The sequence below is a fragment of the Peromyscus leucopus genome, chromosome 8a (genome assembly GCF_004664715.2).
Source record: "Peromyscus leucopus breed LL Stock chromosome 8a, UCI_PerLeu_2.1, whole genome shotgun sequence".
NCBI lineage: Eukaryota > Metazoa > Chordata > Mammalia > Rodentia > Cricetidae > Peromyscus > Peromyscus leucopus.
The window spans coordinates 17054276-17079484 of NC_051085.1; the positions used below are offsets into that span (position 1 = coordinate 17054276).

General features: G+C 43.6%; 1 pseudogene; it reads right to left on the minus strand.

Moving 5' to 3' along the window:
- Positions 1-937: 937 nt before the first annotated feature.
- LOC114692568 lies at positions 938-1514 on the minus strand (annotated as a pseudogene).
- Between the last annotated feature and the right edge of the window lie 23695 nt (positions 1515-25209).

Here is a 25209-nt window from a genome sequence, read left to right on the forward strand (position 1 = left end):
GCATATTCTTGTTACAGAAATAAATTATAATCTGTGCTTTGACACCCATATTAGACACATATATTGCAAAGATGCAATGAGTTTGTTCGTCAACACTGACTTTAATGAAGTAATTTAGCTATGGATAACAAAAGACATTAGTCACAAATGCCTGAATGTCAGTACATTCGTTACCAATTCTATATTTAAGTAAATTATACCATTACCTAAGGCCACATCTTGCCTTTAATTTTGGATACTAATGAAGAGGGAAGTACCAATAACAAAATCAAACAGATATTTCTTAAAAGAGAACACATTAAATGATAATTTATAGAGCTATTACTGAGATCAGGACCTTAGCTCTTACAGGTCCTCTATCTGCTTTCAAGTCTTATGGCTTTGAAAAATAAAATAAGTACTGGCTGTTCTCTTAGGATACTAATTTAACTTATGAAAGTAGAGGTTACATGAATTATTGACAATAACCTCAATGTACCTGCCTAATTGCTTTGTTCTCAGTTCAGTATTGAAAGTAATTAACTGCATGGACTCGGGCATCTCAGTATCTTTTGGTATTTCAAAAAGCATAAAGTTATGATGATGGCAAGTGGGACAATACTATGTTCTCTCTCTCTCTCTCTCTCTCTCTCTCTCTCTCTCTCTCTCTCTCTCTCTCTCTCTCTCTCTCTCTCTCTCAAGAGCCACTTAGAGTTTATGGTTTCCTTTCCCCAACATTACATATTTGAGGACCTGAGATTCTTTCCCAAAGTCATAACCACACATATGAACATCAGTGTTCCCACCCTGAAGTCATTCCTTCACCTCTCCTGAGAACTTCAAAATAAGAACAGCCAGTCAGCCTGACTCCAGGTCTTCTTCTAGGGTAGCCCTTCATCTTCAGGGGCTGTAGTTCTGATGTGACATGGTGGTCCGGTGCCTGCCTCTGTGGGCTACGTCACATGATTACACAGCATGAGTATTGTTTCCAGGTAGTTTTATAGAAGGCGTTCGACTGTATTCCCAGCACTTCTGATTTGGATACCAAGTCATCAGGCTTCTCACCCCACTCTAAACAAAGACTCCATGGTGCTATGCAGAATGATTTTGGTCTCCTCTAGTTCAGCTTGCTTTACTTATGGAATCAGCTTCTCGGGGGTTCTGATATCTACTAAGGTGACCATCCAGGGCTGTGTGTTGGATTGTAGCAGGAGATCCTACTGGCCAGCCTGTCCTATCTGCTTGGAGAATTCATCTAGTACCTTTCTCTAGCACTCTGGCAGGGTATTCGCTGTCAGCAATGACCACACCTGCAAGACTGTCACTCCAGATGTAGACATGACGAAGACACTCCTGTTCCTTGACAGAGACTCTGCTGTCCTTGACAGAGTGTTCCACAATTGAATTGTAAAGGTCATGAATTCCTGAACACTGGACCTCTGGAAGAAACTGAAGGAAGACACATCGTATGGGACTTTGAGCAGCACCACTTTGGGCTGGCTTTTGTCAAGGACACTGAGTCTGTACAGCTTCATGGCGCCTCACCTTCTGGCCTCTGGCTGGACCCCAGACCCGCTCACAGGAACACGGCCACCATCCTTCGGAACAGCTGTGGCTGGCTCCTGTCTTGTCTCTTATCTACGGTTACCCCACAACACTTGAGACTAGGTCATTTATAAAGGAAACAATCTGGTTTCAGAGGCTGGGAGTCCAAAGTTTGGCGGGTGCATGTGCCCAGGACCTCGTGTTCCATCCTAAGATGATGGAAAAGATGAAGGCGCAAAGTGAGAGGTAGTGAGGGACAGCTTCGCTTTATGCCGAACCCCTCACCTATAGTTATCCTTCTTCTTCCTCGGCCTCCCTCTGGAGAGGCAGTTCTCAACCTGTGGGTTGTGACCCCCTTGGGGGGGTCACATATCATCTCTCCTGAATATCAGATATTTACATTATGATTCATCACGGTAGTAAAATTACAGCTATGGAGTAGCAACTGAACAGTTTTATGGTTGGGGTCACCACAACACGCAGAACTGTACCAAAGTTAGGAAGGCTGAGAGTCGTCACTGGCCTAGAGAGACCTCTTGAAGCCCCACCCAACACTATTAAATCTTGACACAAGTTTTAGAGAGGACAAATCATACTTAGGCCATGGGAGACATGAAAGGTGTTTGGGGAGGTAAGGCATGTTTCAGAGTGTTAAAGAAAAATACCGTCATTGGCTGAAAAAAATCAAAAACCAAATCCATCTGAGGCTGGGGGGTATGGCTCTGTTGGGGAAAACTTGCCACATACACATGATGATATACATTTTGATCACCAACACCCACAAAAATGCCAAATACTTGTGACCTCAGTACTGAGGAAGGGAGTGGAAAGAGTAGATCCTTGCGGTGTGCTAGCTGGAAAGCCTCACTGAATAAATAAATAAATAAAACAATAATAAATAAATAGAAATATAAACAGATAAATAAATAAGGTAGAGAGCAATGAGGAAGACCCCCACCGCCAACCTCTGGCCTTTGCACACAGGCACACACGTCTGTACTCACACAAACACATACACCCTCCTCCCAGACAGAGATGCTGAGAAGTTGTAGTAGATGGGAAAAATTCTGTAGGAAGAGATATTGGGAATTGAGAAAAATGAGATAGAACCTTCAATTTTTTTGTCATACTTATTTATCAGAGTTAATTATTCTTTGAAATATTTCTGTAGGTGATAGTGGTTTTCCTTGCCTTTGTGGAAATATCAAATTGGGAGTTGTATGTTATTATTCTGAAGCTTTAGTAGTTGTTAACTGTAGAAAATACCACTTAACATGTAGTCAACATTAAGTGCATAAACTGCATTTGGATATAATTTCTACATGCTCTTAGCCTGCCAAAAGGAGTAACTTCTCTCACGTATACATAGATCCATCGACACTCCCTTCCTAAGCTGACATGGAATTGTCTCTAATGTTTCATTCAGCTAGAGTTACCCTGAGGGAGAACAGTTTTGGAAACAGAGCAGCAGCAAGTAACTTCCTCATTTCCACTTTACTCCAGCACTTAACCATGAGTTGGGTTGGTTCAAATTAAGTAAAGAGCCTTGAGAATTCACATCTGGGTTTTCTCATAAGAAAGACAGTGTTTCCTCTTTTCTGAGAGATGGGCACAGGAACCTTTGTTCCCTGGAGAAGATCCTGGATTCTTACTTTGAAATGTAAAGAAATACTTTCTGAGGAGAAGCCATTTACAGTTATTGAAACTACTTCGAATGCGCTGGTCTGAAATACAAAGCAGTAGCCACTCCATCCCTTCAGTTTATGAGAATAAATATAATTTTTTTTGATGGTGTCTCATGTACCCCTGGGTGTCCGGGAATTTGCTATGTACACCCAGCTGGCATTGAATTCATAGAGATCTACTTGCTTCTGCCTCCTAAGTTCCAAAATTAAATGTGTTCTCCACTATATCTGTCCTAAAACAGATTTTTAAAAGCCACGCTATATACACCAGTGTGGACAGGGGACGTTTCACAAGGTCCCACTCTTAGATGAAGAGCTGTAGGCTATCAATGGCTGCTGAGAGACGGAGAGTCAGTTTTCTCCAGGGATGAGACTCTGATAGGTTACACGTTCTGAGTGGTCAGCCTTAAACACAAATAAACAAAAGCAACACCAAATGGACTTAGGAGTGTGTGTGTGTGTGTGTCTGTCTGTCTGTCTGTCTGTGCATCTGTGTGTGTGTCTCTATGTGTCTCTGTGTGTGTGTCTGTGTGTGCATCTGTGTGTGTGTGTGTGTGTACAACAATTATAATTAAAGAGGAGGTCATGAATTTGAGAAGGAGTAGGAGGCAGAATTAGAGGGAGAGAGGGAGGTGTGAAAATAATGTAAATACAGCAGTCATGTATGAAATAAAAAATTAAAATTAGATTTTAAAAACCTGTCATATATTGAAAGATTATGAAATAAAGAATCTTCAAAATCTGTTCAGTCTATTTTGATAGGCATTGATTTTCTAAAGACATATTCCTTACATAGCAACATTCTTTACAAATACCCACTGAATTGGAATAAAAGGTTAACCAGGTTCTTTAGAGAACAGAATCAGGATTTCTCGGGATGAGGGTCAGAACCTGTGCTTTGAGGAGAACTGGTTATAATTACATATAGCAGTCTCATGGTTGGATTTTTGAGGCTGTGTATGTAGGGTTCTTGCATGGTTGCCACTCAATTCCTTTTCTTCTTGTTTGTGATTGATCCAGACCTTCTGGGGCCCTTATTTAGGTTGAGCGAATTCCTTGTAGCATCCTCACTCACAGTTACATTTGCGTTAAATGGGGTCATGGAAATAAGAGGATGCTGAGAGTTTTCCCAGGGCAGAGTGGAGGTTGAGCAGGAATTAGAGCTCATCTGTCCTCTGAATCACCGTTTAACACACTCCACCCATCCAAGCTGCACCAGGCTCCTGAGGATGAGTTTGCATCCTTCAGGTTAGCAGCTCTAGGAAGCAGGAAACCCTGGTGGCTATATTTGCCTTTGCCAAAGTTCTTTGGCATTCTAAGTTCCCCTCCCCTCCCCTCCCCTCCCCTCCCCTCCCCTCCCCTCCCCTCCCCTTTTCTCTCCTCCCCTCTCCCCTCCCCTCCTCTCTTCTGTCCTTCTCTCTCCTTCCCCCTCTCACCTTTTTCTCCTATTCCTCCTCTCCCTCTTCCATCTCTCCCTCTTCTCCCTCTTCCTTATTCCTCCCATCTTGTGTATCACAGGTTGGGCTGAAACTCACTATGTAGCCAAAGATGAACTTCTAATCTTCTTGTACTTTCTGAGGTGTGTGCTACCATGGCTGATTTATGTGGTGCTGGGGGTGGAAACCAAGGCTTGTGTGTGTTAGGAAAACACTCCAGCACCTATGATACATCTTCAGCTCAGCCTCCTACTCTAGACAACATTTTTTTAACCTTTAAAAAGATCCACTATCTTTCTTTTGACACTGTGTAGTATTTCTCACATTGCAAGAAACAGTTTCTTCCTCTCCAAGGTTTAGAAGTGCCAGTTCCCTCTGGAAGTTGAGTTCCCTCCCTTATAATGGAGTGTGATGGACAATGAAGAGAGATGCTGGCCCATGGGCCAATACTTAGTACAAATTGGGTCCTTGGGATGCAGCTGGGTTGTCTGATCAGTGAGGATTTGAGTGCAGTTGGGAATGTCATAGTGAATTATCTCTATTCTCTAAGAAATAGAATTTACTTCTCATTGTTCCCAACTGCTTCTTCCAAGGTTTTGAGAGCATCTATGTGTTAGCCCAATACTACATATATAAATCTGTTCCCACTATTTCCCAAAGTGAGCCTTCCTTCTTGCCCACCAACAAGCTAATAATCTGCAGTCATTCTTGACTCATTCCTTCCTACTTAGAAAGTTCTGTCTCACTTTTCTCTGTGTGAATTTTCCCTGTTCCCAGCTCCTTCACGAAGCTCTCCCCAGCTCTCCCTGGTCTTACAGCTCTCTCTGTGCTCTCAGCTTCTGTAGCGGTTCTCAAAATCCAACCGTATAATTTAGCCATTAATTATATACTGCAGCACACTATTTTCTTTGTGCCAGTGTGTCTTGGTTTTCTATTCTGCTGCTAAATTATAAGCATCATGAGACATTCCACATCTCTCACTTCACAAGTGATAAGAGACCTGCTCTAAGTATAGAAGAGAAATTAGGGCTAGAAGCTTAGACTGGCTGGAGCACATGAGCCTCAGCGTCCCTCATCCTCACTTTCCTCCTGCCTAGCTCAATTGGGTGCTCGGATCCTTGAATAATTTCTCCAGCTCTCTCCCTTCTTTCCCATGAATCCTTCCCTCTCTCCCCTCTCTCTCCCTTCTTCCTCCCCATCCTCTCTCTCAGATGTTGACACATGTTCATTTCACTAGATGAGTACTTTGATTGTGTTCATAGACCTTCAAAAATTCTTATGAAATATAATAGGATATGGATTATTTTGACTGTGGCATTTCAGAGATGAGTTATTGTAGCATCATGGTAAACCCTGACCTGTTACTGAATAATGTCTCCTTTGTTCATAAGGATTTTACAAGACATCTTAGGAACTGTAGATCCACTTTGTTACTTAAAAAAAGAAAATCATCCTCGGGGGCTGGAGAGATGGCTCAGAGGTTAAGAGCACCGACTGTTTTTCCAGAGGTTCCGAGTTCAATTCCCAGCAACCACATGGTGGCTCACAACCATCTGTAATGAGATCTGGCACTCTCTTCTGTATACATAATAAACAAATAAATCTTAAAAAAAATCATCCTCACATGGTGCACATAAGATCATGTACGTTCACATAGATACACTAAATAATATATAAGTAACAAATAAAGCAAAATTATATCCTATTCTGTTTAATCCCACTTCTAAATGTTATTTTCCCATTATCTAAAAGTCTCCTAACTTATTACTTTAAGTATTGTATATACACTGTTTTTGTATTTATAGACTCATGTCTGATTTTAAAAACCATGGTTTTATAGTGTTTTATATACCTTCCTCAGTTAAAAGAAATCCTAGTATATTTATTGGTTCTTTCTCTAAACACAATTTTAATTTGGCTACCCATCTCAGAGAGTATCCATTTTTCTCACTTAAGAGTTGGGTTCTGGCTGGGCAGCAGTGATGCACATCTTTAGTCCTGGCACTTGGGAGCCAGAGGCAGGTGGACCTCCATGAGTTCAAGGCCAGCCTGGTCTACAGAGTGAGTTTGAGGACAGCCAGGGCTACACAAAGAAACCCTGTCTCAAAAAACCAAAAAGAGTTTGGTTCTGATTCATCTAATGTAAATCTACATAGTATAATTTTCTCATGTAACAGGAAGTAGAAAGTTGTACTCGGAAGTAAGATCCCAGCTAAAAGTGGGATTCAGGGATGGAGGTGTGCCTCATCTACTCATCATTGCTCCATGCTCCCTTTTCTACTTCACAACGCTTGATAAGTGGTTTTAATACTCCTGGTTTCCTCCCTGTTTCAATATAGATGCCCCTCCTTTTGGTCACCCAAGTTTTAGGTAGAAAGCTAACGAAAGAAACCGTCATGAAACAAGGTGGGTTGGAGCCCACTCCGCAAGTACATTTCCATTTCCTACACGATTGAGCTTTCACTGCAAGAAGAGACTGTGTTGTGTGGTCATAGCTGGCTGCAAGGCAGCTGAAGAAATGCAGTTAATTTTAGTTGGGTGTACTGTAGCTTCATTAAAAATTGGGCTTTTTTTTTTTTTTAGGAGAGAAGGAGGTGAGAACAATATTGGCTAGGCAACTAGTAGTGTCTGTCACATAGAAATGCTAGAAGCAATGCCTTGTGAGTCACAGACACTTACTTTCAGAGCTTTAAGATGTGGCAAGAGTAAAACCCTGCAGCTGCCTGAGACATTTTAGTGGGATTGGAAAAGGTCTTAGTAGAATTCCGAGCACTCAGACACTAATTCTTGGATTTACTGCCCTTTAAAATTCAAATAGTTTAGCCCGAATAATGCTTTAGGGGCATTTGGGAGTGATGTTGAAACCTAGTGCACTAGAAACTTCCTGGAATCTATGAGGATGACCCTAGTGAGGACTCCTAGTAATGTGGGATATGGAGCATGAACTGGCCACCTTCTGTAACCAGGCAACGCTTCCAGTGGTGGGAGTGGGGCACCAACTCAGTCACAAAGCCTTTCATCCACAACCTGTCCTGCCAGCAAGATGTGCTGGGGCAATGGTGGCTCAGAGCTTTTGGGAGTGGCCAACCAATGACTGGTCTAACTTGAGGCCTAAGCCATGAGAGGGAGCCCATGCCTGACACTGCCTGGAAGGCCAGAAATTGGAAGCTGGATGGCCTAGAGATCTAAGGTAGAACCAAACACAACTGGTTAAAAAAAAAGTCAATGAAATGATTCCTAATTATATTCTGCTATATTCATAGATTGGTGTCTAGCCCAATCATTATCAGAGAAGCTTCCAATGGCAGCTGATGGGGGCAGATGCAGAGACCCACAGCCAAACATTAAGCGGAGCTCAGAGAACCCTGTGGAAGAGAGGGAGGAAGGATTGTAGGAGCCAAAGGAGTCGAAGATACCAGGAAAACACACCTCACAAAATCAACTAAGCAGGGCTCAAAGGGACTCACAGAGACTGCAGTGTCAATCACGGAGCCTGCATGGTTTGTCTGCACTGGGTCCTTTGCGTATATGTTGTGGTTGTTTAGCTTGGGATTTTGTGGCACTCCTAACAGTGAGGGTTGGGGTGTCTCTGACTCTTTTGCCTGCTCTTGGGACCCTTTTCCTTCTATTGGGTTGCCTCGTCCAGCCTTGATATGAGGGTGTGTGTCTAGTCTTACTGCATCTTGTTATGTTGTGTTTGGTTGATATCCCTGGGAAGCCTGCTTTTTTCTGAAGGGAAACAGAGGAGTAGTGTGGATTTTGGGGAGAGGGGAAGCAGCAGGGGGCTTGGAGGAGTGGAGGGGAGGGAGGCTGTGGTTGGGATGTATTATATGAAAGAAGCATAATAATAATAAGAAAAAAACCGACTTCACGTGTAGGTGCTGTTAGAATTCTGCCCTTGCTCTAGCTACATGACCGCACATGCACAGTTCAGGAGTTAAGCAAAGGGTCTTGCATCTTACATCATCAGTGTGCGCTATGTGTGCGGTGTGGTCATGCAACCAGTACATGCGTGGTGTAGCTCTGTAAGTCCGCTTCACCGGGAGCCCTTAAAAAGCTGGACACAGACCTCGCTCTCTCTCTCTTTGCTCTGCTCTCCCCCCTCCCCACCATCTTTCTCTCTGCCCCCTGCTCTTTCCAGGCCTGGTCCCTCCCCCACCCCTCTTCCTCCTAATAAAGCTCTAAAACTATTACTGGGTTCTGTCGTGACCGTGACCTTTCCACGCTGCCAACAGTGCCGCTTATCATTCATTTCAGGTGTTCCTTGCATTGAACATGGGAGATATGAGTAATTTTCCTGGCTAATAACAAACCACAGACTGGATACACTTTAATGAAGCAAAGTTTTCAAGCAAGGCATGCTGGCACATGCCTATAACTCCCAAGCCAGAAAAACAAGTCAGAAGAATCCTGAGCTCAAGGCTAGCCTGCACGACATTGTGGATGTAAAATCCTGTCTCACAACAAACAAACAGGAACTAACTAACAAAAGAATCAACAACAAAAAATTGGCTCTTGGTCTGGATGCCTAAAACCAAATGACCATTATCTAATGATATCCTAATGCTGGCAGAGGCCAAGAGCAAATGTAGATCAACACATGACAAAGACTAGGAATACGTTCATCCTGGAGGCTCCCCTCCTTTTCATAGTCAGAGTACTGGGTCACGGGATTTACACCAATGACTGTACCTTGTGCTAATCACCTCCAAACACCCACCTCTAACCTGACACTGGGTTAAGTCCCCATCCCTTTTAACACCTCACAATAAGGATACATTTTAACTATGAACATTTGGGAGGAACGTATAAACCATCAAATCACAGCAGAAGCTGGAGAAGAATGCCAACTCCACCCCGAAGAGGCAGAACTGAGCACAATTGAAAAGAACTGAGCACAGAAACAAAATTGCAATTCCGTTGCCCAATAGTTTATTTAGCTTATTGGATATTTGCTGCCACCTGCAGCTTAAATGTGGTATTACTCTCATTGGCAGTTAAGCAAAATGACCTAGGAAGGGAAATGGAAGAATGCGTTGAGTGTTTATAACTGTTACCTTTCATGACCTTTATAAGGAACGTACTCATACACACACACACACATACACACACACACACACACACACACATACACACACACACGTATGTATATGTATGTATATGCATGTATATGTATGTATGTATGTATGTATGTATATTCATGCAGTATATGCACATTTGTCTGTGTATGTGTGTGGGAGAGGGTACATGTGCCTGGGCCTGCATAGAGGTCAGGAGGTGTTTGTTATTCTCCCCTATTGCTCTTCTCCTATGCCTTTGTGGCAAGGTCTCTCCCTCAATCCAGAGTATGTATTCTTTTAACTAAACTGCATGCCAGCAATCCCGGACAATCCTGTCTCTGGTCCCCCTCCACCTCCCTCAGAGTGGAGATTCTAAGCATGCGTGTGCGTGCGTGCGTGCGTGCATGTGTGCGTGTGTGCGTGTGTTGTCTAGTTTGTTACATGGGTACTGGGATCTGAACTCTAGCCCCCATGATTGCACAGAGAGAGGATTCATCTCTTTAGCCTCCCCCTCTTAGTTTCTAGAATTGAATTCTCTGCTTGTGAATCCTCATTCACAGCAGCATCATTCTCAACCATCCAAATGTGAAAGCTACTGAAGTATCCACTGATAGGTACATGAATATATAAACTATACTGTAGACATGCACTAGGGTATTATTATACCTTGAAAGACCATGTTTTGACATACACTACTGACAGATGAATCAGGAAGACACCATGCTACGTCCAATACACCAGTCGTAAAAGGACAGAGACTGCAGGATTCCTCCTCTGTGAGTTCCTGCAACATTCATATTCACAGGGGCAGGAAGTGCAATGGTGATTGTCAGGGGATATCGGAGGGCGATGGGAAGGGATGGAGAATTAGCATGCTGCAGAATGCTGCAGAGTTTCTGTTGGGGAAGATGATGAAAATCTGGAGAAGGTTGATGATAATAAAATATGACTGTACTCAGGGTCATAGAACCAGGCAGTTAACAATGGTCAAGGTGGTAAATTTTGTGGCATGTATGTTTACCTCGATGAAAGTGCTTTTGATATTGAATTTCCAGGGAAATAAGCTGATTCTGTGGACCGTGGAAGCTGGATATACTCTTAGATTACTGTGCACCAATAAATTGTTGCCAATTCTTTTGGGATTCCCAACTCCCTAAAGAGTGGATTCCATGCCTTGGGTGAACTGATTGTCATGTTTAAATTGCTATGGCAATTTTTTTGGCAGTATTAAAAGGATACAAGAATTCAATATGCTACCCAAAAGCACATAGCATTTTCAGCTGCAGGAAAGAGGCAAATATGGGCAATTTGGGAAACTCACATTTCTCTCTATAAAAGCAATTTCTTGGTAGATGGAGATGAGTATTTTCATCGAAAGAAATATTTTTTTGGATTGTTTAACAGCCCTAGAGAAATTCTTTAAGAAATAATTTCCACGGTCCCTTAGTAGTTTTAGAACAGAGTACAATAACAAGGTCATTTATATGGATATGTTATTTTAACTAAGATTTTATGATCTATGCATTTTATTTATTTTGGAAAGAAGGCAGACAGAGACTTCCTGTGTCCATGAAACGGTCGATCACACAGGGCTGCTGAATGATCTTCCTTCACGTTGAACACCTTGTGTGTAATGACTTCTATCCAGATATGTTTAAATCCTCTTAGGAGCAATCCTGAGGTGATATTTTTAGTTTTCTGGCCATTGAGAATTTAATGGGTTTTCAAGTAAAGCATTCTCTTTCTCTTTTTCACCGGTTCAGTTTAAAATTTAATTGGATTTCACTCCGGCACTGTGATGGGGTGGGGTAGGTGGGTGTTGGCAGCTGCAGCCTGTCTCTGCCCTGCAGAGGGATCCAGATGACAGGTGTCACTCTAAGGGGAAACTGAGCTTTAGCATTTAGGAAACTAACTGCAATCATTTCTCATAACAGTTGGTGGGGAAAAGAAACAAGGGAAGGATGGAAAATAAAGTGAGAAAAATAACCCAAAAGGTGGAAAATGGACTCCAAGGCATCCACAAAAGACTTGGCTGTGTGAGCTAAAGGATGTTTCTGCAAAGAACAGTAGCAAAAGGTGTGTACCAGCTTCCATCAAAGGGCAGTCGCCATCAGTTAGTCTCCTGCCTGATGCTACATGGAGCCCTGTGAGAGAGAAGAGGAGGAAGTGATATTTCTTGCTTCTTACCACTGAGGGAAGTCAAGTTGACGGCCAAATGTGACCTCTCTGGACCCACAATGCCTGAGGGCTGCGTCACCAATGGCAGCATGGCAAGGGTGTAGTGTCCCGCCATTCTGGTGGCATGGGCACTGTTGTCATGGGTAATTCCTATAAGATGTCCAGTATCATCGTATTTGACTTTTCCTTCCTTTGTGTGCGTGCGCATGCGGGGTGAGGGGTGGGGGTGTGTGTGTGGGGTGTGGGGTGGGGGGTGGGGGGTGGGGGGGGTGTATGTGTTTGTATGTACGTGTTTATGTGGAGATACACGTGCATATGTGTCCATGTACAAGTCTTTCTCCAACACTCTCTACTTTAGGCTTTGAGAAAGGGTCTCTTACTCAACCTGGAGCTCCCCGTTTTGACTAGACTGCCTGGACAGCAAGCTCCATTGCTCTGCCTGTCTCTACAACCCACCCTCAGTGCTGGAATCTCAGCCATGGTGCCTGCATGCTAGGGATCTGAAAACAGGCCCCCAGGCGTGCATAGCGAGCACCTTACCTTACCGAATGAGCCACCTTCCCAGCCCTGGATCCTCCCTTTAAAATGCCTTCACAGAGGTGTTAAAATTCTAACCACCATTCTCTCCCACAACGCCCAAGCTTGCTCCCCCCCACCCCCCAAGACTTCGGATGCTCAGTATCTTTGCTCTGCATCGCTTCGAAGGGAAACCCAACTCTGTCCTGGGCCACTGTTTGCCCTGCCATCTTCTCTGACCTTCTGCCTCCTTGCAGACACACTTCCAAAATCGATCAAGAGAGCCCGGAACATGGGGAGCTCTGGGCACGGGGAAATCATGGCAAGGAGAAGTTATTCTGTGGAAGACTGGGAAGATACATAGTCTACCCAGGCCCTCCCAGCTCCCTTTTCCCATCATCTAAATCACAGGAGGAGCCAGAATCCTTGGTCGTGTGGCTCCTTGGCCATCTCAGTGGCAGAGAATGGTGGCTGAGTCAGGAAAGGGTATCAGCAGCCTACGAGGCGAGGCAGCATGAAGGCCCCCTGCATGATCCCAATTGCCCCTTTTCTCAGGCGGTCTCCAAGTCATTCAAACACTGTCTCTGAAGACACCAGGCCTTGAGTCCCCTTGAGTGTCTCCATCCTTTCAGATGGCTCATTTAGTACTGTTCTGTCAGCGGTATCTCCAAACCTTACACGTTGAGTCTATTTTCCACGACCCTTGGAGCTGACCCTGTAACCACAGCACAACCAAAGCCACCTTTCAAAGAGTTAATTGGATCTCATCAGGTACCTACTTAAAACTCTAGGTGGCTTTAATTTCTCTATGCGTAACCCCAATGCTTCATCTTGAGCTGTGATTCCAAAGACATGGATCTTCACGGGGGAAGAGGCCAACAGAAGCAAACAGAACAAAAAATAATCTTTGCCTGTGGGATTTACAGTCTGCTGACGGAAGGCAATAGTGTAGTCATCCTTTTGTTCCGGTAACAAAACACCCGAGAGAAACAACTTCAACGGAGGAGATGTTTGCCTTAGTCTGAGTCTTAGAGGAGTCCATCCAGGGTCACTTTGCCCTGCTGCTTTGGACCCGTGAAGCCACGGCGCTTCATGACAGAAACATGTGGCAGAGGAAGACCACTCACCTCACAGCAACTGGGGATCAGAGAAGGAGGGAGGGACTGGGGTCCCCTCATCCCCCTCAAGGGTAAACCCCAATGGCCTAACTTCCTTCTTCCATTCCCCACCTAATGAAGGTTCTATCATCTTTTAGGAATATCACCCTGGGACCAAGCATTTAACATGTGGGTCTTTGGGGGACGCTCCAGACCTGAAGCATATCAGAAGGTAATGAACGGTAAAAGTAACGACGACATCAGAAGTGGCGTGTGGAAGAGATGATGAAAAGCGGAGCAGCGTAGGAGCAGCCGGGCGATGCTGGCGAGGGGCGGGGGGGGGGGGGCGGGGGCGGTTACATTTCAGTTTTGGGCTTCTGTTTGGAAGGAGCTGACGCTGGATTAGTGCATTAAAGAAGAGAGGATTTGCTGTGGGAAGATCTGTGAGGAGAGCCTCCAGGCAGCTCGGATGCTCTGAGGCAGGGACGTATCTGGTTTCGGAGAATCAAGAAGCGACTCTGTAGTGGAGGGAGCCTAATGAACGCTGCCGTGAATAGCCCAGGGCCAGGAAGTCTCAAGTTAAGTAGGCCAGCCCTGGGACTTCAGCTTTTTCCGCTCAGTAAAACAGAAATAAAGTCCGTGCTAGGATTTCAGCCCATGAGTTAGTTATAATGTAATGTGGTTTTTAAGGGTCCCTGTTCCAGGAAGCAAATACCTAAGTAGGAAAATCTGTTCTGAGGCTGCTGTGGTAATTTAGGGAGAGAGGAAATCAACTGTGGAGTGAAGAGAGGCGCACACTCTGGGGGATGCGTCTGAGGGTGATGGCCATAGCAATAGACTGGATGAGGCATACGGAAGTGGACATTAAGGACAGCATCAAGGGTTTTCCCTGGAGAATCCAGAAAGAGTTATCATTGGCTGAGATGGACAAGGCTGGTGTAGCGGGCATGGGGAAGAAGGTAAGGATCTATAACCCACTGGGAAGTCAGGCAGATGAGCTGGAATTGGTAAAGATGCAGTTATAACGACAGGTCGTGGATGGTATGAGCTGATGATAAGCGGCTTGAAGTATGGGTGTGTGTGGGTGAAGAAAAAGAAGCAACCTGAAAACCAGAAAGAGCCCCTGCCTCTGCTCCAGGCCCTGCAGTCTGTGGAGTGTGTGAAGAAAATGGTCCAATTAAAGGGTTGCAGAGAAAGCAGTGTGCTTGGGAGATGGTCCAATTCCAATCAGTGGGAGAAAACAAGGAGAAACATCCCAGACTGATTGACTATTTAGAAGATTTGACTAATGAAGGACCATGAATGGCAGGAAATACAAAAGTAAGATTGCAGGAAGTGGGCAGGGATGACAGGGTTGGCGGAGGGGACCCATGGAGCCTTGCGTGGTTTGAATGTGGAGGGAATAGACAGATCTAAACAAAGGAAAGGGCCGGGATGGGGTGTTTAAGCTGAGAGGTGTCAAGACCGTGAATGCTGAGCAACGAGGGTCAAGGAAGCGGAACCTTGGCTCTGTAGGTCTGCCATCACCCCCGATGATGACGGTGTGGCCCCACTACGTCTTCTGCCTTAGCCTAGATTCCTGATTGGCCTTGTGCTGTAACCCCCTTGCTGCCAAGAATTCCTTGTGCAGCCCCCTTGCCTCTGCCCTGACAGTCTTCTCTGACTGACACATCCTTTCTCTAGGTCTCTGCATGGCTGGCTCCCTCTATTCAGCTCTTGTCTGAAATATAACTTTCTCAGTGAAGCCAAAGATACACCCCCCCCATCATCCACCACAGCACCTTGAATTGCCTTCATAAAGCTTTCTATATTTTGTCTCGATGTTTATTTAAATTAAACATCCATAAGAACAATCACTATGAGTATTAGTTATCTGTCTCATTGCAGTCGTGAAACACCTGACGAGAGCAATTTATGGAAGGGAGGGCTGATTTTGGCTCGCAGTTTGAGAGAAAGCCCACAGTGGAGGGCAAGGCGTCGTGGTAGGAACATGGAGGCTACTGGTCACATGGCACACCCCGTCAGGAGGCAGAGTATTGATCTTTGTGCCTAACTCACTTTCCCCCTTTTATTCGGTGGAGGAACTCCAGCCCACGGATGATGCTGCCCATGGTTAAGGCAAGTCTTCTCACCTCTACTAACCTAATGAAGATATCCCTCTCAGCCGTGCCTAGAGGCTGACTTAATATAGATACTCCCCTACAGACATTCCCAGAGGCGGTCTCCTAGGTGGCTCTGAAACCCATCAAGTTGACAGCTGTGATTAACCATCACACTGTGTATATTGTTCCTTCTTTTATCTCTACTGACTCGGATAGTATCTGGTGTAAGTACTTAGTAAACAATGATTGAATAAACGAAACCCAGATAGGGCCAGGGAAGTTACCACAGTCAATAAAGCAATTGCTTGCCCATCTTGACCTCAGCATACCAGAGGGCACGCCCTCCAAGGGGCTTTTGGGATCCATAGACTAACAGGACCCCCAGCACTAGACATGAGAAATCTCTTCTAGAATGGTTGATCAGGATAGTCCAAGTGATTCTCGAAACAACAACTAAACACAATGGTTACTGTCTTTAGTTGTCTCTCAGAGACTGAAGGTAAGTGGCTCTTGTTGAAGACACAGCATGCTTAGCACACAGGACTAGGATGATTCGAGCTGAATCTAACTTAAATGCCTCCTTCCCACGGTTTAGCTTCCATGGTACCAGAAAATACTACTCAGGCTACAAAAGGGGCGGTGATGGTAATTAATGGTTCTACCCAGCTGTGACACCCATGTACCACAGCAATGAACAGCAGGACAAGATAAACATAAAGGAGCAGTCACTGGCTCTCACTCATTGGTGTCTAATTGAACAGAAGGCCTGCTCAGCAGGAGGTAAATCATGCCTTGTACTTCCCGGGACTATGAGGTCATGGACCTTAGAAGAGAGTTTATTGCCCTGACTTGTAGCTAGAGTTTTCCTGCCTTGCCCACAGTCAGGACAAATCTCTGTCACCTGCCAGTCCCACAGCCACTCAGACCCAACCAAGTAAACACAGAGACTTATATTGCATACAAACTGTATGGCCGTGGCAGGCTTCTTGCTAACTGTTCTTATATCTTAAATTAATCCATTTCCACAAATCTATACCTTGCCACGTGGCTTGTGGCTTACCGGCATCTTTTCATGCTGCTTGTCAGGGTGGCGACTGTCAGTGTCTCTGACTCTGCCTTCCACTTCCCAGAATTCTTCTCCTCCTTGTCCCGCCTATACTTCCTCCTGCCTGACTACTAGACAATCAGTGTTTTATTTACTAACCAGTCAGAGCAACACATTTGCCATACAGAACATCCCATAGCACTGACTCTGGGCTATACTATAATAATTCCTCACATGCTCAGTCTTATCCTTATTCCTACAGATAAGTGTAGCTATTACCCCCCCCCACCACCACAATCAAAGTTGCTTCTCTTTATAGCAAATTGAGACCATAACAGAAAAACACAACTGGACACAATGCAAAAATTAACAAAATTCTAGGGAGCCCAGCTTCAATGGTTACAGTCACATCACAGATACCGCATCTATGGCTCAGGGAACATGACTGTAGAAGTGGGGGTAGAAGACTGTAAGAGCCTGGATACCAAGCAGTATGAAAGAGCTGTATAAACAAGGTCTGAATAATGGCTGTTCTGCCCAGATTAGGATCCCCAAAGAGACCACTGGAGACCGAAGATGTCCAGAATGCAATAGCAAGTTTTATTTGACTCAGTGCACGTGTGTGCGTAGTTCAAGCTAGCAAGGAACCCTTGTCCCCCACGATGGGGAAGTTAGTTTTTATAGGAAAAAACCACAAAATTCCTTAGAGGGGAGGGGGTCATTAAGGGTCCATCCTTGATTGGTCCAGTTTTTCCCGGGCCTGGACTTTGTCTTATTTCATCTTATCTGTTTGCCCTGTCAGGAGTTTTACAACCCATCTCCGGGGACTGGTCATGTTATCTCCAGAGAGGGGCATCTTGTGGTTAATCGGTCACCACCAGACATCCTGACTTTGTTCTTGTGAAAACTCCTGACTTCACCATCTCCAGGTAGGGGGAACTGACTCAGTCTTGTTTATCTTTAAGATATATCTTCCCTCAGCTCTTTTGTGTTTCTGGGGGAACTGTGTCTGGGCCTTTGGTGGGGGTCTTTTAATGGCACCATCAACAGACATGCTAATGGGGAAGGGGGAGTGTCCTTCAGACAAGGGATTTCAGCAGCTGAGGACTGTTGAGTGTAGGGGGATCAACCCCTCCTGGGGATGAGCTCCCTAACTGGTTATCCAGTACAAAGAGCTCAGCCCTGAAATCATACACACACAAACAACAGAAATGGGCTCAGCAAGTTGTATTTATATATTTTTGCGTATATACGTAATAATAATAATCTGGGAAGAAGAGGCTATTAATGAAGGGAGGCTTGGAAGGAGCTGGAGGGAAGGGACTCCAGAGGGATTGGAGGGAGTAAAGGAAAGAGGGAAGTGATGTAATCATTTTAATTCAAATGTATAAAGATTGAAGACTAATAAAGTGACATGCAAGGTGAAAACAGGTACATTGGTGTGACTGGTAGAAGACTGTTTTCCTTCTGTTAGTTTATACCATCATAGGTTGAAAACTGAAGAAGGCCTCTGTATGTGCTGCGTAAGAGCCCGTATATACGAGACTAAGAAACCAAACACTGTTTGTGCCCTTTGTGTTCATTTTGCCCATGGAGACTCCTTGTGTGGCCAAATTCCTAACTGGACTAGCTGAGAACTTCCCTGAACATCTGCCTGCATGGCTACCTTCATTTACATAAACACATTTTTTTGGAGGGCGGTGATGGGAATCATCACGTAAGTGCTTGGTCTATGTGTAAACACTGGTGAGCAGAAGCACTGGGAAAGATGTTCTAGCAAAAGGAAGAAAGCAATCTTTATCTTCAGACTGGGGATGAGGAATATGTGAACACAGAGAGAGATTCTGAGGCCAGTGATACTGTGGGAAATCTTCCATTCTCTGGATGCTAGTAAAGCTGTTTCATTTGGAGATGGTTTATGCATTCATTTTTCTCTTTTTCAATCAAACCCCGCAGGTCTAGAAAACATAAACAGGGCAGTGTGTATCCTCTACCCTCCCTGAGCTTCTTAACCAGCTGTTGCTTTTCACAGCCTCCTGTGGGGGTGTGCTTGACTGACGCCTCTCACAGCCCAGAGCAGAAATGAGTTGCTTGGTAGGAGAAAGTGAACTTCCTGTGTCTTCAAAATGACAAATTCCTATGTTGAAGCCTTGCTCATGGTGTGATGGGACTTGGAGATGGGGTTTTCAGGTGGCTAGCTAAAGTTACATGAGGTCGGAAGTGTTCCAGATTCCATTCTAAACATTTACAACTTATCCCTTGGAAAGAGGAAAATTCTCATAGATACGATTACATTTGCATATTAGAAGTGTCAGGCAGCTCTTATAGACTGCAGGAAAATTGGGCAAGGCATCAAGGTAGAATCACCCAGTATGATCAGATGGGAGACTACTGTGGGTATTGTCTGGATAGGAGACTCGAAAGACCATAACCAAGGCCAGGAGGTGGGAGGGATAGATTCAGCTGTGGATCAGTTGGTATAAAAGGGAAAAGGAGAGCAAGAATCTTGGAATATTTAACCCGGATCTCTAGAAACCCAGGAACTTCTGCTGTTAGTAAATGGCGTGTAACATGTTGACAGGCAGTGTCTACATTGTTGGTCACACAGAGCACATTAGGTGGCACCAAAGGTGACTCAGATCCTGCAGCAGACTGTGCTCTCTGCACATTTCAGACAATCTTTGGGAGCACAGGTGGTACAGCTTGAAGGTCTTAATTAAGCCCAGACCTTTTGTAGAAGCAAAGAAAGTGTGGTCTTCAATCAATCAAAGACAATCCGTTCTGTAGTAGTAACAAACTGGAAACTGACTTCATTACTCAAGAACCATAAGATTAATTTAACCTTGATAATTAATTTAACATAGGTGAAAGATGAAATTAAAATCATCTACTTTATAAAGTTGTTAGATTAAATTTGATGATATACATAAGGGGCTTAAAGCGATGCACATCACGTATTGAGTTCTCAGTAGAAAAATTTATTGTGATAAATGATCTTAAGAGAGTATTTGCACAGCCCTTTAGTTTATGTTTTGGTATTTGTAATAAGATTACGCAATCTTAAAACTTTAAATATATAAACATAATATAACCTCAGCTATAAAAGATACTGAAAAAGACTACAGCATTTCTCCAACATGCTATAAGTTTGTGAGGTCAGGCATGGTGGTGTACACCTTTAATCCCAGCACTCAGGAGATAGAGGCTTGTGGATCACTGAGTTCCAGGGTAGCTTGGTCTACATAGGGAGTTACAGGCCATCTAGGGGAGACGCTATGTACAAATACAAAAGAATAAACCACCATGTAAATGTAATTATGTATACTAAAATTTAATTCATTAATTAGTGTTTCTTTCTTTCTTTTTTTTTGTATAATCATAGTGCTGTGTAAGCATTACCAGTTCCTACCAGCACCACAGAAAGACACTCTGTACTCTTTCAGCCATTAATTTCTTTCTCTATGGATTTGTCTATTCTAAACAATTGATAGAAATAGGATTGTATAATATGTCTTTTGTATGTCATGTCTTCAGGTAACATTTGTGGAAGATTCATCCATGATTTATCATGTGCCAATACTTCATTTCTTTTCCTGGTCAAACAACATTCTATTGTGTCGGTATACTGTGCTTTGCTTACTCGTTCATCAGTTTGATTTCCATTTGGGTTGTTTCTACTTTGGGGCTATTACATTGCTATTATCAATACTATCTTCAAATGGACGCATGTTTGATAGTCTCTTGAGAACAGACAGAGACTAGAACAGTGTGTCACATGGCAACTCTGTAGGAACATTTTGAAGAGTTTCCAAACTCTTTTCCAAAGTGGGTGAAGTATTTGTAATCTCACCGATAACGTCTGGGGATGCAAAGTTCTCTGGATCTGGATTTCCTCCTCCTCCTCCTCCTCCTCCTCCTCCTCCTCCTCCTCCTCCCATCCTCCTTGTTCTCTTCCTCCTCCTCCTCCTCTTCTTCCTCTTCCTTCTTTTCTTTTCTCTCTCTCTCCAAGAACTCACTCACTATATAACCCAGGCTGGCTTCAAATTCATGGCAATCTTCTTGCCTGAGCCTGTTTAGTACTGTAGATTATAGGTATGAGCCATCATACTGGCAAACACACATGTACATGTGCACACACACAAGATGTATATCTGTATCTCTATCTATTTATCATCTATCTATCATCTTTATCAATCTATCAATCTATCTATCTATCTATCTATCTATCTATCTATCTATCTATCTATCTGTCTGTCTATCTATCATCAATCATCTATCTATCTTCCTTTCTATCTATCTTTTCCACCCTAGTATGTGAAGTGGTATCTTATTGCAGAGTGGTTGCTATTTGGGTGGAGAAAGTGTTACATTAAATTTATTTTATTTTTAATTGTATGTGTGTGTGATGTGTGCACCCATGCGCATGTACCTGGTGAGACCAAAAGAGGGTACCATATCCTCTGGAGCTGGAATTCCAGGCAGTTGTGAACCACTTGATGTGAGTGCTGGGAACCAAACTTGGGTTGTCTGGAGAGGCCATATATGTTCTTAGCTGTGGAATCATCTCTCCAGCCCCCAAATGCTGCAGTTTTAATGGAAAAATATTTTTTAAAAATAGTTTTTTTTTTTTTTTGTTTTTGTTTTTTGTTTTTTTGAGACAGGGTTTCTCTGTGTAGCTTTGCGCCTTTCCTGGAACTCACTTGGTAGCCCAGGCTGGCCTCGAACTCACAGAGATCCGCCTGCCTCTGTCTCCCGAGTGCTGGGATTAAAGGCATGCACCACCCCCGCCCGGCTTTAAAAATAGTTTTAAACATACAACTAGCACGTGATTTTCAGTCCAAATGCCATCTCTAATCATTTGAAATAGTCCTAGGAAGTGCATGATCTGGAAACTAAGAAAACCCTGTGATGTGGGACGATCTGGAGTGGCACGTAGAAGTTTGTAACTGTTTTAGTGGTGCCAACATTCTTGTGCAGGCCTGTGAGATATTGGCCTTCAGTCAAGCGATTCTTCAGTATTTAAGTGTAAATTAACCATCCACTGTGTCACTTAAAGGATTGGAAGGCTAAGTGGATTGAGACTAAGGCAAAATGATTTCTCAAAAAGGCATGAAGACCTCAGCTGCCGCATGGAGTGCTGGACCCTGCCTTGCTCACAACGGTGAAGTAGCATTCAACAAGCCTCGTTGTATTTCCAATACTTTCTAAGTAGACTACTTGCCTATTTTAGTGTAGCTATTTTCTGGTTATGAACTTATATACTATAAGCTCGCTGCACTTACTTACTGAGCCAAGGTCACCTGATACGGCCAAGAGTAATGAAATCAGACGAGGCTGGAGGGGCCACAGCACAACCGAGGCTGTGACAATGTTGTTGAGAGCAATCCGACTTTTTATACCTGTTTCAGAAACAGACTATAATGGCAATTGCCAGCATCAATACAGTCATAGTTGCCAGGATACAGTGAAGCTTGCAAGTCACACAGGGCACACAAGATTAATGTCTAAGGCCAATTGTCCTGTCAAACCTTCATGCTTCCTTGACTATTAAGGGAACTTACAGAGAAACACAAAGTGGCCTGAATGCTTCGATGCCTGAGGGAGTGCATCAGTCTCTCAGGAACTGGAAGGCACATTATGCCCCAGAAGCTGTGCATTCTAACTTGAAAAAACCTATGGTGCATGCCTCTCAAGGCAGCTAGGACAAGCCAACTCCATGGTTCCCTGCAATACACCATATTCCAGGGGTCTATTGTTGTTTCTGTCTGGTCTCGCCATCTTTCTAGACCCACCAGAGCCGCAATCCCCCAGGGTCCTGGACTTGCTGTCTTCTTGGCCACACAGAAACCTGAAAAAGACTCCAAAGGGCCTGACTTGCATAAAAGGGTTGCTGGGAATTCAATTATTGTATGGCCAGTGTGAGGGAGCTCACCTTTCAGAATTCTGCTGTTAATGCCAACAGCTTGATTGCTATGCACACTGTTTAAACCGTAGAGTGTGGTGATATTTTAATTGTGCTGAAATGTGATTTTATTTGTATGTTAATAAATAAAGTTTGCCTGGAGATCAGAGGTCATAGTGAGCCAGGAACAGAAGTCAGGTGGTAGTAACACACACTCTTAATCTGATCACATGGCAGGCAGAGTCTTTGTGTGGTCAAGGAGCCTTTAATCCCAGTACCAACTATAGAGACCTGGAGGTCTGTATAGACAGGCAGTGATGAGGAAGTGATGTGGCTGGGCTTAGAGCCAATGAGAAGGCAGAACAGGAAGGCAATAAAAACACAGGTTAGACGGGAAGAAGTTCTCTCTGTGGAAGCTACTGCATGGTGGTAAGCTAAGGCTAGTCATGGCTATTGCTCTCTTCGGCCATTACCTCTGTATTTGGCTCTGTGTTTCTTACTTAATAAGACGTTTAGAAATTCGTCTACAATAGAGATGCTTTTCACTGATGTTCTAGGATGGAGCTAGTGCTCTGTGAATGCCGGGTAAACGCTCTATGCTCCAGGTGTAACCTAACTCTCCATTTTTGATGCCATCTCATTATCTACATGCTTGTGCTTGCAGGGGAATCACATCACAGTAACATGTAGATTCGTCTCAATCTCCAGAAACCAGCATTTACAAAGTACAGCTCTGTGTGTGTTGCTGTTTCTGTGGCAATACTTGAGAAAATGAGTGTAGGTAGTGGAAAGTTTATCTTGGGCCATGGTTTTTGAGATCATGTCTGAAATAGGTTGGCCCTGTTACCTTGGACATATGGCAGCACATTCTGGGAACACAAGGTAGAACAGAGTTATGCTGCCAACCTCCCTAAGGCCTTCCCTACACCCTTACTTCTTAAAAACTCCAGTGCCTCCCCATAGAGCCACAGTAGGGGCCAGGTCTCCAGCACAGTGGCCTTGGGGGAATCACCAGGATCTGATCTATAGAGGCCTCAAAATACAGTTTGTATCTACTGCCTACCTAGGCACTGTTATACGACCTCATATTTCTAGCCATGACATTGGCCTTGGAAATGATGGTTTTCATGATGAACTCTTTTTAACTGGGAAATATCACCCCTCTGTTTGTTAATAGGAATTTATAAAAATGAAGTTGATAGCCAAAGAAATTGTTTAGTTGAAAGGATTTTTTATCTCCCCCACTTCATTTGGATTAATTTGCTGACCCAGGACCACTTAAATCCCAGCAGTACCAAGCTCATTCCTGTGATTAGCAGCCATGTTAAAGATGTCTTCCATATGTGAACTATGCAGAGACCTTTACAGCATCAAAGTTTGTCTCGTACACTCAACAGCTTCTACCAACTGGCAATATTTTAGGCAGTTTTTAGAAATCAGGCTATGTCAAAACTTGTGGTGGCATCTTTGAAATACTTAAATCAACCTACTAATGATTGTAACTAACTAACTAACCCATTGGCTTTAATGTTGTGCCACTCAGTGTAAATATATATATATATATATGTATGTATATATTGGTTTTTTCAAGACAGGGTTTCTCTGTGTAGCTTTGTGCCTTTTCTGGATCTCACCCTGTAGCCCAGGCTGGCCTCAAACTCACAAAGATCCACCTGCCTCTGCTTCCTGAGTGCTAGGATTAAAGGCACGTGCCACCACTACCTGGCTATAATTTAAAAACTTACATTTATTTGTAAACTTTTACCTGGGGGTATGAAAGCCTTCTCCTACTCTACTAAAATGATGATGGTTTTATGGGCAAGTAAAATGAGCCATGCTGAAATCATTGCTTACAAGGGTTCATCTAAACAATGATGGATATAAGAAAGAAGTTACATTCATGGCAGAGGGCTTTTTTCCCATCTGGCAAGTCTAATAATATTTGAAGAGATGTTACGTCATGAACAAACTAATAGCCCAACTAAGACCTTAAAGTAAACCGTGCCCCTAATGGTTCATTTTATTTTATGTCTTAAAAGTAATTTTGGTGACCAATTTTTAATATGTATATTCCAAATGGTTACAGCCAGAGAAACTTCACAGCATAACAATTGGATTTAGCTTTCTATGTTTATGAATCTGATGAAAATGATAAGCCTGTGGCTCCAGGAAGAGGCATATGTGAGTACCTATCTAATGCTACGTAAAGTTCCAGTGGTGCATACCTCTTTAGAAATCCCGTTTAATTACAAAACAAAACAATACAAACACTCATTGTAATTAAGCAGATTTTCCTATTCTTTAAAAATATCTGTAAACCGCCGGGCGGTGGTGGCGCATGCCTTTAATCCCAGCACTCGGGAGGCAGAGCCAGGCGGATCTCTGTGAGTTCGAGGCCAGCCTGGGCTATCAAGTGAGTTCCAGGAAAGGCGCAAAGCTACACAGAGAAACCCTGTCTCGAAAAACCAAAAAAAAAAAAAAAAAAAAAAATTTGTAAACCATTCTTTTTATAATTTATATTTTATTTTGTAAGGTCTCATGTATCCCAGTGTGCCCTTGAACTTGCTATGTAGCTGAAGGTGACCTTGGACTTCTGATCTTCCTGTCTCCATTTTCCAAGGGCTAGGAGTGCAGGGGTGTGCACCGTTGGTAGTTTAAGAAGTG